This window comes from Halictus rubicundus, unplaced genomic scaffold, assembly GCF_050948215.1.
Source record: "Halictus rubicundus isolate RS-2024b unplaced genomic scaffold, iyHalRubi1_principal scaffold0061, whole genome shotgun sequence".
NCBI classification, from domain to species: Eukaryota; Metazoa; Arthropoda; class Insecta; order Hymenoptera; family Halictidae; genus Halictus; species Halictus rubicundus.
The window spans coordinates 886787-896104 of NW_027488602.1; positions in this window are offsets into that span (position 1 = coordinate 886787).

Sequence of the window (9318 nt, forward strand, 5' to 3'; positions counted from 1 at the left end):
TAGGATACGATAAAGGATAGGATAGGATAGAGGATAGGATAGGATAGAGTATGGGATAGGATAGAGGATAATATAGGATAGAGGATAGGATAGGATAGAGGATGGGATAGGATAGAGGATAATATAGGATAGAGGATAGGATATAGGATTTAATAGGATAGAGGATAGGATACGATAAAGGATAGGATAGGATAGAGGATAGGATATAGGATTGGATAGGATAGCGGATAGGATAGGATAGGGGATTGGATAGGATAGAGGATAGGATAGGATAGAGAATAGGATAGGATAGAGGAAAGGATAGGATAGAGGATAGGATAGGATAGAGGATATGATAGGATAGAGGATGGGATAGGATAGAGGATAATATAGGATAGAGGATAGGATAGGATAGAGGATGGGATAGGATAGAGGATAATATAGGATAGAGGATAGGATATAGGATTTAATAGGATAGAGGATAGGATACGATAAAGGATAGGATAGGATAGAGGATAGGATATAGGTTTGGATAGGATAGCGGATAGGATAGGATAGGGGATTGGATAGGATAGAGAATAGGATATAGGATTGGATAGGATAGAGGATAGAATAGGATAGAGGATAGGATAGGATAGAGGATAGGATATGATACAGGATAGGATAGGATAGAGGATAGGATAGGATAGAGGATAGGATAGGATACAGGATAGGATAGGATAGAGGATAGGATATGATAGAGGATAGGATAGGTTAGAGGATAGGATAGGATAGAGAATAGGATAGGATAGAGGATAGGATAGGATAGAGGATAGGATAGGATAGAGGATAGGATAGGATAGAGGATGGGAAAGGATAGAGGATAGGATACGATAGAGGATAAGGATAGGATAGAGGATAGGATAGGATAGAGGATAGGATATGATAGAGGATACGATATAGGATTTAATAGGATAGAGTATAGGATACGATAGAGGATAGGATACGATAGAGGATAGGATATGATAGAGTATAGGATAGGATAGAGGATAGGATAGGATAGAGGATAGGATAGGATAGAGGATAGGATAGGATAGAGGATAGGATACGATAGAGGATAGGATAGGATAGAGGATACGATATAGGATTTAATAGGATAGAGGATAGGATACGATAGAGGATAGGATAGGATAGAGGATCCGATATAGGATTTAATAGGATAGAGGATAGGATACGATAAAGGATAGGATAGGATAGAGGATAGGATAGGATAGAGAATAGGATATAGGATTGGATAGGATAGCGGATAGGATAGGATAGAGGATTGGATAGGATAGGGGATAGGATACGATAGAGGATAGGATAGGATAGAGAATAGGATATAGGATTGGATAGGATAGAGGATAGAATAGGATAGATAATAGGATAGGATAGAGGATAGGATAGTATAGAGGATAGGATAGGATAGAGGATCCGATATAGGATTTAATAGGATAGAGGATAGGATACGGTAAAGGATAGGATAGGATAGAGGATAGGACAGGATAGAGGATGGGATAGGATAGAGGATAATATAGGATAGAGGATAGGATAGGATGGAGGATAGGATACGATAGAGGATAGGATAGGATAGAGGATAGGATAGGATAGAGGATAGGATAGGATAGAGGATAGGATAGGATAGAGGATAGGATAGGATAGAGGATAGGATAGGATAGAGGATACGATATAGGATTTAGTAGGATAGAGGATAGGATACGATAGAGGATACGATAGGATAGAGGATAGGATAGGATAGAGAATAGGATAGGATAGAGGAAAGGATAGGATAGAGGATAGGATAGGATAGAGGATAGGATAGGATAGAGGATGGGATAGGATAGAGGATAATATAGGATAGAGGATAGGATAGGATAGAGGATGGGATAGGATAGAGGATAATATAGGATAGAGGATAGGATACGATAGAGGATAGGATAGGATAGAGGATAGGATAGGATAGAGGATAGGATAGGATAGAGAATAGGATAGGATAGAGGAAAGTATAGGATAGAGGATAGGATAGGATAGAGGATAGGATAGGATAGAGGATGGGATAGGATAGAGGATAATATAGGATAGAGGATAGGATAGGATAGAGGATAGGATAGGATAGAGGATAGGATAGGATAGAGGATAGGATAGGATAGAGGATAGGATAGGATAGAGGATAGGATAGGATAGAGGATACGATATAGGATTTAGTAGGATAGAGGATAGGATACGATAGAGGATAGGATAGGATAGAGAATAGGATAGGATAGAGGAAAGGATAGGATAGAGGATAGGATAGGATAGAGGATAGGATAGGATAGAGGATGGGATAGGATAGTGGATAATATAGGATAGAGGATAGGATAGGATAGAGGATGGGATAGGATAGAGGATAATATAGGATAGAGGATAGGATAGGATAGAGGATAGGATAGGATAGAGGATAGGATATTATAGAGGATAGGATACGATAGAGGATAGGATAGGATAGAGGATACGATATAGGATTTAATAGGATAGAGGATAGGATACGATAGAGGATAGGATAGGATAGAGGATAGGATAGGATAGGATAGAGAATAGGATATAGGATTGGATAGGATAGCGGATAGGATAGGATAGAGGATAGGATAGGATAGAGGATAGGATAGGATAGAGGAAAGGATAGGATAGAGGATAGGATAGGATAGAGGATAGGATAGGATAGAGGATAGGATAGGATAGAGGATACGATATAGGATTTAATAGGATAGAGGATAGGATACGATAGAGGATACGATAGGATAGAGGATAGGATAGGATAGAGAATAGGATAGGATAGAGGAAAGGATAGGATAGAGGATAGGATAGGATAGAGGATAGGATAGGATAGAGGATGGGATAGGATAGAGGATAATATAGGATAGAGGATAGGATAGGATAGAGGATGGGATAGGATAGAGGATAATATAGGATAGATGATAGGATATAGGATTTAATAGGATAGAGGATAGGATACGATAAAGGATAGGATAGGATAGAGGATAGGATATAGGATTGGATAGGATAGCGGATAGGATAGGATAGGGGATTGGAGAGGATAGAGAATAGGATATAGGATTGGATAGGATAGAGGATAGAATAGGATAGAGGATAGGATAGGATAGAGGATAGGCTATGATACAGGATAGGATAGGATAGAGGATAGGATAGGATAGAGGATAGGATAGGATACAGGATAGGATAGGATAGAGTATAGGATATGATAGAGGATAGGATAGGATAGAGGATAGGATAGGTTAGAGAATAGGATAGGATAGAGGATAGGATAGGATAGAGGATACGATATAGGATTTAATACTATAGAGTATAGGATACGATAGAGGATAGGATACGATAGAGGATAGGATATGATAGAGGATAGGATAGGATAGAGGATAGGATAGGATAGAGGATAGGATAGGATAGAGGAAAGGATACGATAGAGGATAGGATAGGATAGAGGATACGATATAGGATTTAATAGGATAGAGGATAGGATAGGATAGATGATAGGATAGGATAGAGGATCCGATATAGGATTTAATAGGATAGAGGATAGGATACGATAAAGGATAGGATAGGATAGAGGATAGGATAGGATAGAGGATAGGATATAGGATTGGATAGGATAGCGGATAGGATAGGATAGGGGATTGAATAGGATAGAGAATAGGATATAGGATTGGATAGGATAGAGGATAGAATAGGATAGAGGATAGGATAGGATAGAGGATAGGATATGATACAGGATAGGATAGGATAGAGGATAGGATAGGATAGAGGATAGGATAGGATACAGGATAGGATAGGATAGAGGATAGGATATGATAGAGGATAGGATAGGATAGAGGATAGGATAGGATAGAGAATAGGATAGGATAGAGGATAGGATAGGATAGAGGATAGGATAGGATAGAGGATAGGATAGGATAGAGGATGGGAAAGTATAGAGGATAGGATACGATAGAGGATAAGGATAGGATAGAGGATAGGATAGGATAGAGGATAGGATATGATAGAGGATACGATATAGGATTTAATAGGATAGAGGATAGGATAGGATAGAGGATAATATAGGATAGAGGATAGGATAGGATGGAGGATAGGATACGATAGAGGATAGGATAGGATAGAGGATATGATACGATAGAGGATAGGATAGGATAGAGGATACGATATAGGATTTAATAGGATAGAGTATAGGATACGATAGAGGATAGGATACGATAGAGGATAGGATATGATAGAGGATAGGATAGGATAGAGGATAGGATAGGATAGAGGATAGGATAGGATAGAGGATAGGATAGGATAGAGGATAGGATACGATAGAGGATAGGATAGGATAGAGGATACGATATAGGATTTAATAGGATAGAGGATAGGATACGATAGAGGATAGGATAGGATAGAGGATCCGATATAGGATTTAATAGGATAGAGGATAGGATACGATAAAGGATAGGATAGGATAGAGGATAGGATAGGATAGAGTATGGGATAGGATAGAGGATAATATAGGATAGAGGATAGGATAGGATAGAGGATGGGATAGGATAGAGGATAATATAGGATAGAGGATAGGATATAGGATTTAATAGGATAGAGGATAGGATACGATAAAGGATAGGATAGGATAGAGGATAGGATATAGGATTGGATAGGATAGCGGATAGGATAGGATAGGGGATTGGATAGGATAGAGGATAGGATAGGATAGAGAATAGGATAGGATAGAGGAAAGGATAGGATAGAGGATAGGATAGGATAGAGGATATGATAGGATAGAGGATGGGATAGGATAGAGGATAATATAGGATAGAGGATAGGATAGGATAGAGGATGGGATAGGATAGAGGATAATATAGGATAGAGGATAGGATATAGGATTTAATAGGATAGAGGATAGGATACGATAAAGGATAGGATAGGATAGAGGATAGGATATAGGTTTGGATAGGATAGCGGATCGGATAGGATAGGGGATTGGATAGGATAGAGAATAGGATATAGGATTGGATAGTATAGAGGATAGAATAGGATAGAGGATAGGATAGGATAGAGGATAGGATATGATACAGGATAGGATAGGATAGAGGATAGGATAGGATAGAGGATAGGATAGGATACAGGATAGGATAGGATAGAGGATAGGATATGATAGAGGATAGGATAGGTTAGAGGATAGGATAGGATAGAGAATAGGATAGGATAGAGGATAGGATAGGATAGAGGATAGGATAGGATAGAGGATAGGATAGGATAGAGGATGGGAAAGGATAGAGGATAGGATACGATAGAGGATAAGGATAGGATAGAGGATAGGATAGGATAGAGGATAGGATATGATAGAGGATACGATATAGGATTTAATAGGATAGAGTATAGGATACGATAGAGGATAGGATACGATAGAGGATAGGATATGATAGAGTATAGGATAGGATAGAGGATAGGATAGGATAGAGGATAGGATAGGATAGAGGATAGGATAGGATAGAGGATAGGATACGATAGAGGATAGGATAGGATAGAGGATACGATATAGGATTTAATAGGATAGAGGATAGGATACGATAGAGGATAGGATAGGATAGAGGATCCGATATAGGATTTAATAGGATAGAGGATAGGATACGATAAAGGATAGGATAGGATAGAGGATAGGATAGGATAGAGAATAGGATATAGGATTGGATAGGATAGCGGATAGGATAGGATAGAGGATTGGATAGGATAGGGGATAGGATACGATAGAGGATAGGATAGGATAGAGAATAGGATATAGGATTGGATAGGATAGAGGATAGAATAGGATAGATAATAGGATAGGATAGAGGATAGGATAGTATAGAGGATAGGATAGGATAGAGGATCCGATATAGGATTTAATAGGATAGAGGATAGGATACGGTAAAGGATAGGATAGGATAGAGGATAGGACAGGATAGAGGATGGGATAGGATAGAGGATAATATAGGATAGAGGATAGGATAGGATGGAGGATAGGATACGATAGAGGATAGGATAGGATAGAGGATATGATACGATAGAGGATAGGATAGGATAGAGGATACGATATAGGATTTAATAGCATAGAGTATAGGATACGATAGAGGATAGGATATGATAGAGGATAGGATAGGATAGAGGATAGGATAGGATAGAGTATAGGATAGGATAGAGGATAGGATAGGATAGAGGATAGGATAGGATAGAGGATAGGATAGGATAGAGGACACGATATAGGATTTAATAGGATAGAGGATAGGATAGGATAGAGGATCCGATATACGATTTAATAGGATAGAGGATAGGATACGATAAAGGATAGGATAGGATAGAGGATAGGATAGGATAGAGAATAGGATATAGGATTGGATAGGATAGCGGATAGGATAGGATAGAGGATTGGATAGGATAGGGGATAGGATACGATAGAGGATAGGATAGGATAGAGAATAGGATATAGGATTGGATAGGATAGAGGATAGAATAGGATAGAGGATAGGATAGGATAGAGGATAGGATATGATACAGGATAGGATAGGATAGAGGATAGGATAGGATAGAGGATAGGATAGGATACAGGATAGGATAGGATAGAGGATAGGACATGATAGAGGATAGGATAGGATAGAGGATAGGATAGGATAGAGAATAGGATGGGATAGAGGATAGGATAGGATAGAGGATAGGACAGGATAGAGGATGGGATAGGATAGAGGATAATATAGGATAGAGGATAGGATAGGATAGAGGATAGGATAGGATAGAGGATAGGATAGGATAGAGGATAGGATAGGATAGAGGATAGGATAGGATAGAGGATAGGATAGGATAGAGAATAGGATAGGATAGAGGAAAGTATAGGATAGAGGATAGGATAGGATAGAGGATAGGATAGGATAGAGGATGGGATAGGATAGAGGATAATATAGGATAGAGGATAGGATAGGATAGAGGATAGGATAGGATAGAGGATAGGATAGGATTGAGGATAGGATAGGATAGAGGATAGGATAGGATAGAGGATAGGATAGGATAGAGGATAGGATAGGATAGAGGATAGGATAGGATAGAGAATAGGATAGGATAGAGGATAGGGTAGGATAGAGGATAGGATAGGATACAGGATAGGATAGGATAGAGGATAGGATAGGATAGAGGATAGGATAGGATAGAGGATAGGATAGGATAGAGGATAGGATAGGATAGAGGATAGGATAGGATAGAGGATACGATATAGGATTTAATAGGATAGAGGATAGGATACGATAGAGGATACGATAGGATAGAGGATAGGATAGGATAGAGAATAGGATAGGATAGAGGAATGGATAGGATAGAGGATAGGATAGGATAGAGGATAGGATAGGATAGAGGATGGGATAGGATAGAGGATAATATAGGATAGAGGATAGGATAGGATAGAGGATGGGATAGGATAGAGGATAATATAGGATAGAGGATAGGATAGGATAGAGGATAGGATAGGATAGAGGATAGGATAGGATAGAGGATAGGATACGATAGAGGATAGGATAGGATAGAGGATACGATATAGGATTTAATAGGATAGAGGATAGGATACGATAGAGGATAGGATAGGATAGAGGATAGGATAGGATAGAGAATAGGATATAGGATTGGATAGGATAGCGGATAGGATAGGATAGAGGATAGGATAGAGGATAGGATAGGATAGAGGATAGGATAGGATAGAGGATAGGATAGGATAGAGGATACGATATAGGACTTAATAGGATAGAGGATAGGATACGATAGAGGATACGATAGGATAGAGGATAGGATAGGATAGAGAATAGGATAGGATAGAGGAAAGGATAGGATAGAGGATAGGATAGGATAGAGGATAGGATAGGATAGAGGATGGGATAGGATAGAGGATAATATAGGATAGAGGATAGGATAGGATAGAGGATGGGATAGGATAGAGGATAATATAGGATAGAGGATAGGATAGGATAGAGGATAGGATAGGATAGAGGATAGGATAGGATAGAGGATAGGATACGCTAGAGGATAGGATAGGATAGAGGATCCGATATAGGATTTAATAGGATAGAAGATAGGATACGATAAAGGATAGGATAGGATAGAGGATAGGATAGGATAGAGAATAGGATATAGGATTGGATAGGATAGCGGATAGGATAGGATAGAGGATTGGATAGGATAGGGGATAGGATACGATAGAGGATAGGATAGGATAGAGAATAGGATATAGGATTGGATAGGATAGAGGATAGAATAGGATAGAGGATAGGATAGGATAGAGGATAGGATAGGATAGAGGATAGGATAGGATAGAGGATGGGATAGGATAGAGGATAATATAGGATAGAGGATAGGATATAGGATTTAATAGGATAGAGGATAGGATACGATAAAGGATAGGATAGGATAGAGGATAGGATATAGGATTGGATAGGATAGCGGATAGGATAGGATAGGGGATTGGATAGGATAGAGGATAGGATAGGATAGAGAATAGGATAGGATAGAGGAAAGGATAGGATAGAGGATAGGATAGGATAGAGGATATGATAGGATAGAGGATGGGATAGGATAGAGGATAATATAGGATAGAGGATAGGATAGGATAGAGGATGGGATAGGATAGAGGATAATATAGGATAGAGGATAGGATATAGGATTTAATAGGATAGAGGATAGGATACGATAAAGGATAGGATAGGATAGAGGATAGGATATAGGTTTGGATAGGATAGCGGATAGGATAGGATAGGGGATTGGATAGGATAGAGAATAGGATATAGGATTGGATAGGATAGAGGATAGAATAGGATAGAGGATAGGATAGGATAGAGGATAGGATATGATACAGGATAGGATAGGATAGAGGATAGGATAGGATAGAGGATAGGATAGGATACAGGATAGGATAGGATAGAGGATAGGATATGATAGAGGATAGGATAGGTTAGAGGATAGGATAGGATAGAGAATAGGATAGGATAGAGGATAGGATAGGATAGAGGATAGGATAGGATAGAGGATAGGATAGGATAGAGGATGGGAAAGGATAGAGGATAGGATACGATAGAGGATAAGGATAGGATAGAGGATAGGATAGGATAGAGGATAGGATATGATAGAGGATACGATATAGGATTTAATAGGATAGAGGATAGGATAGGATAGAGGATAGGATAGGATAGAGGATAGGATAGGATAGAGGATAATATAGGATAGAGGATAGGATAGGATGGAGGATAGGATACGATAGAGGATAGGATAGGATAGAGGATATGATACGAT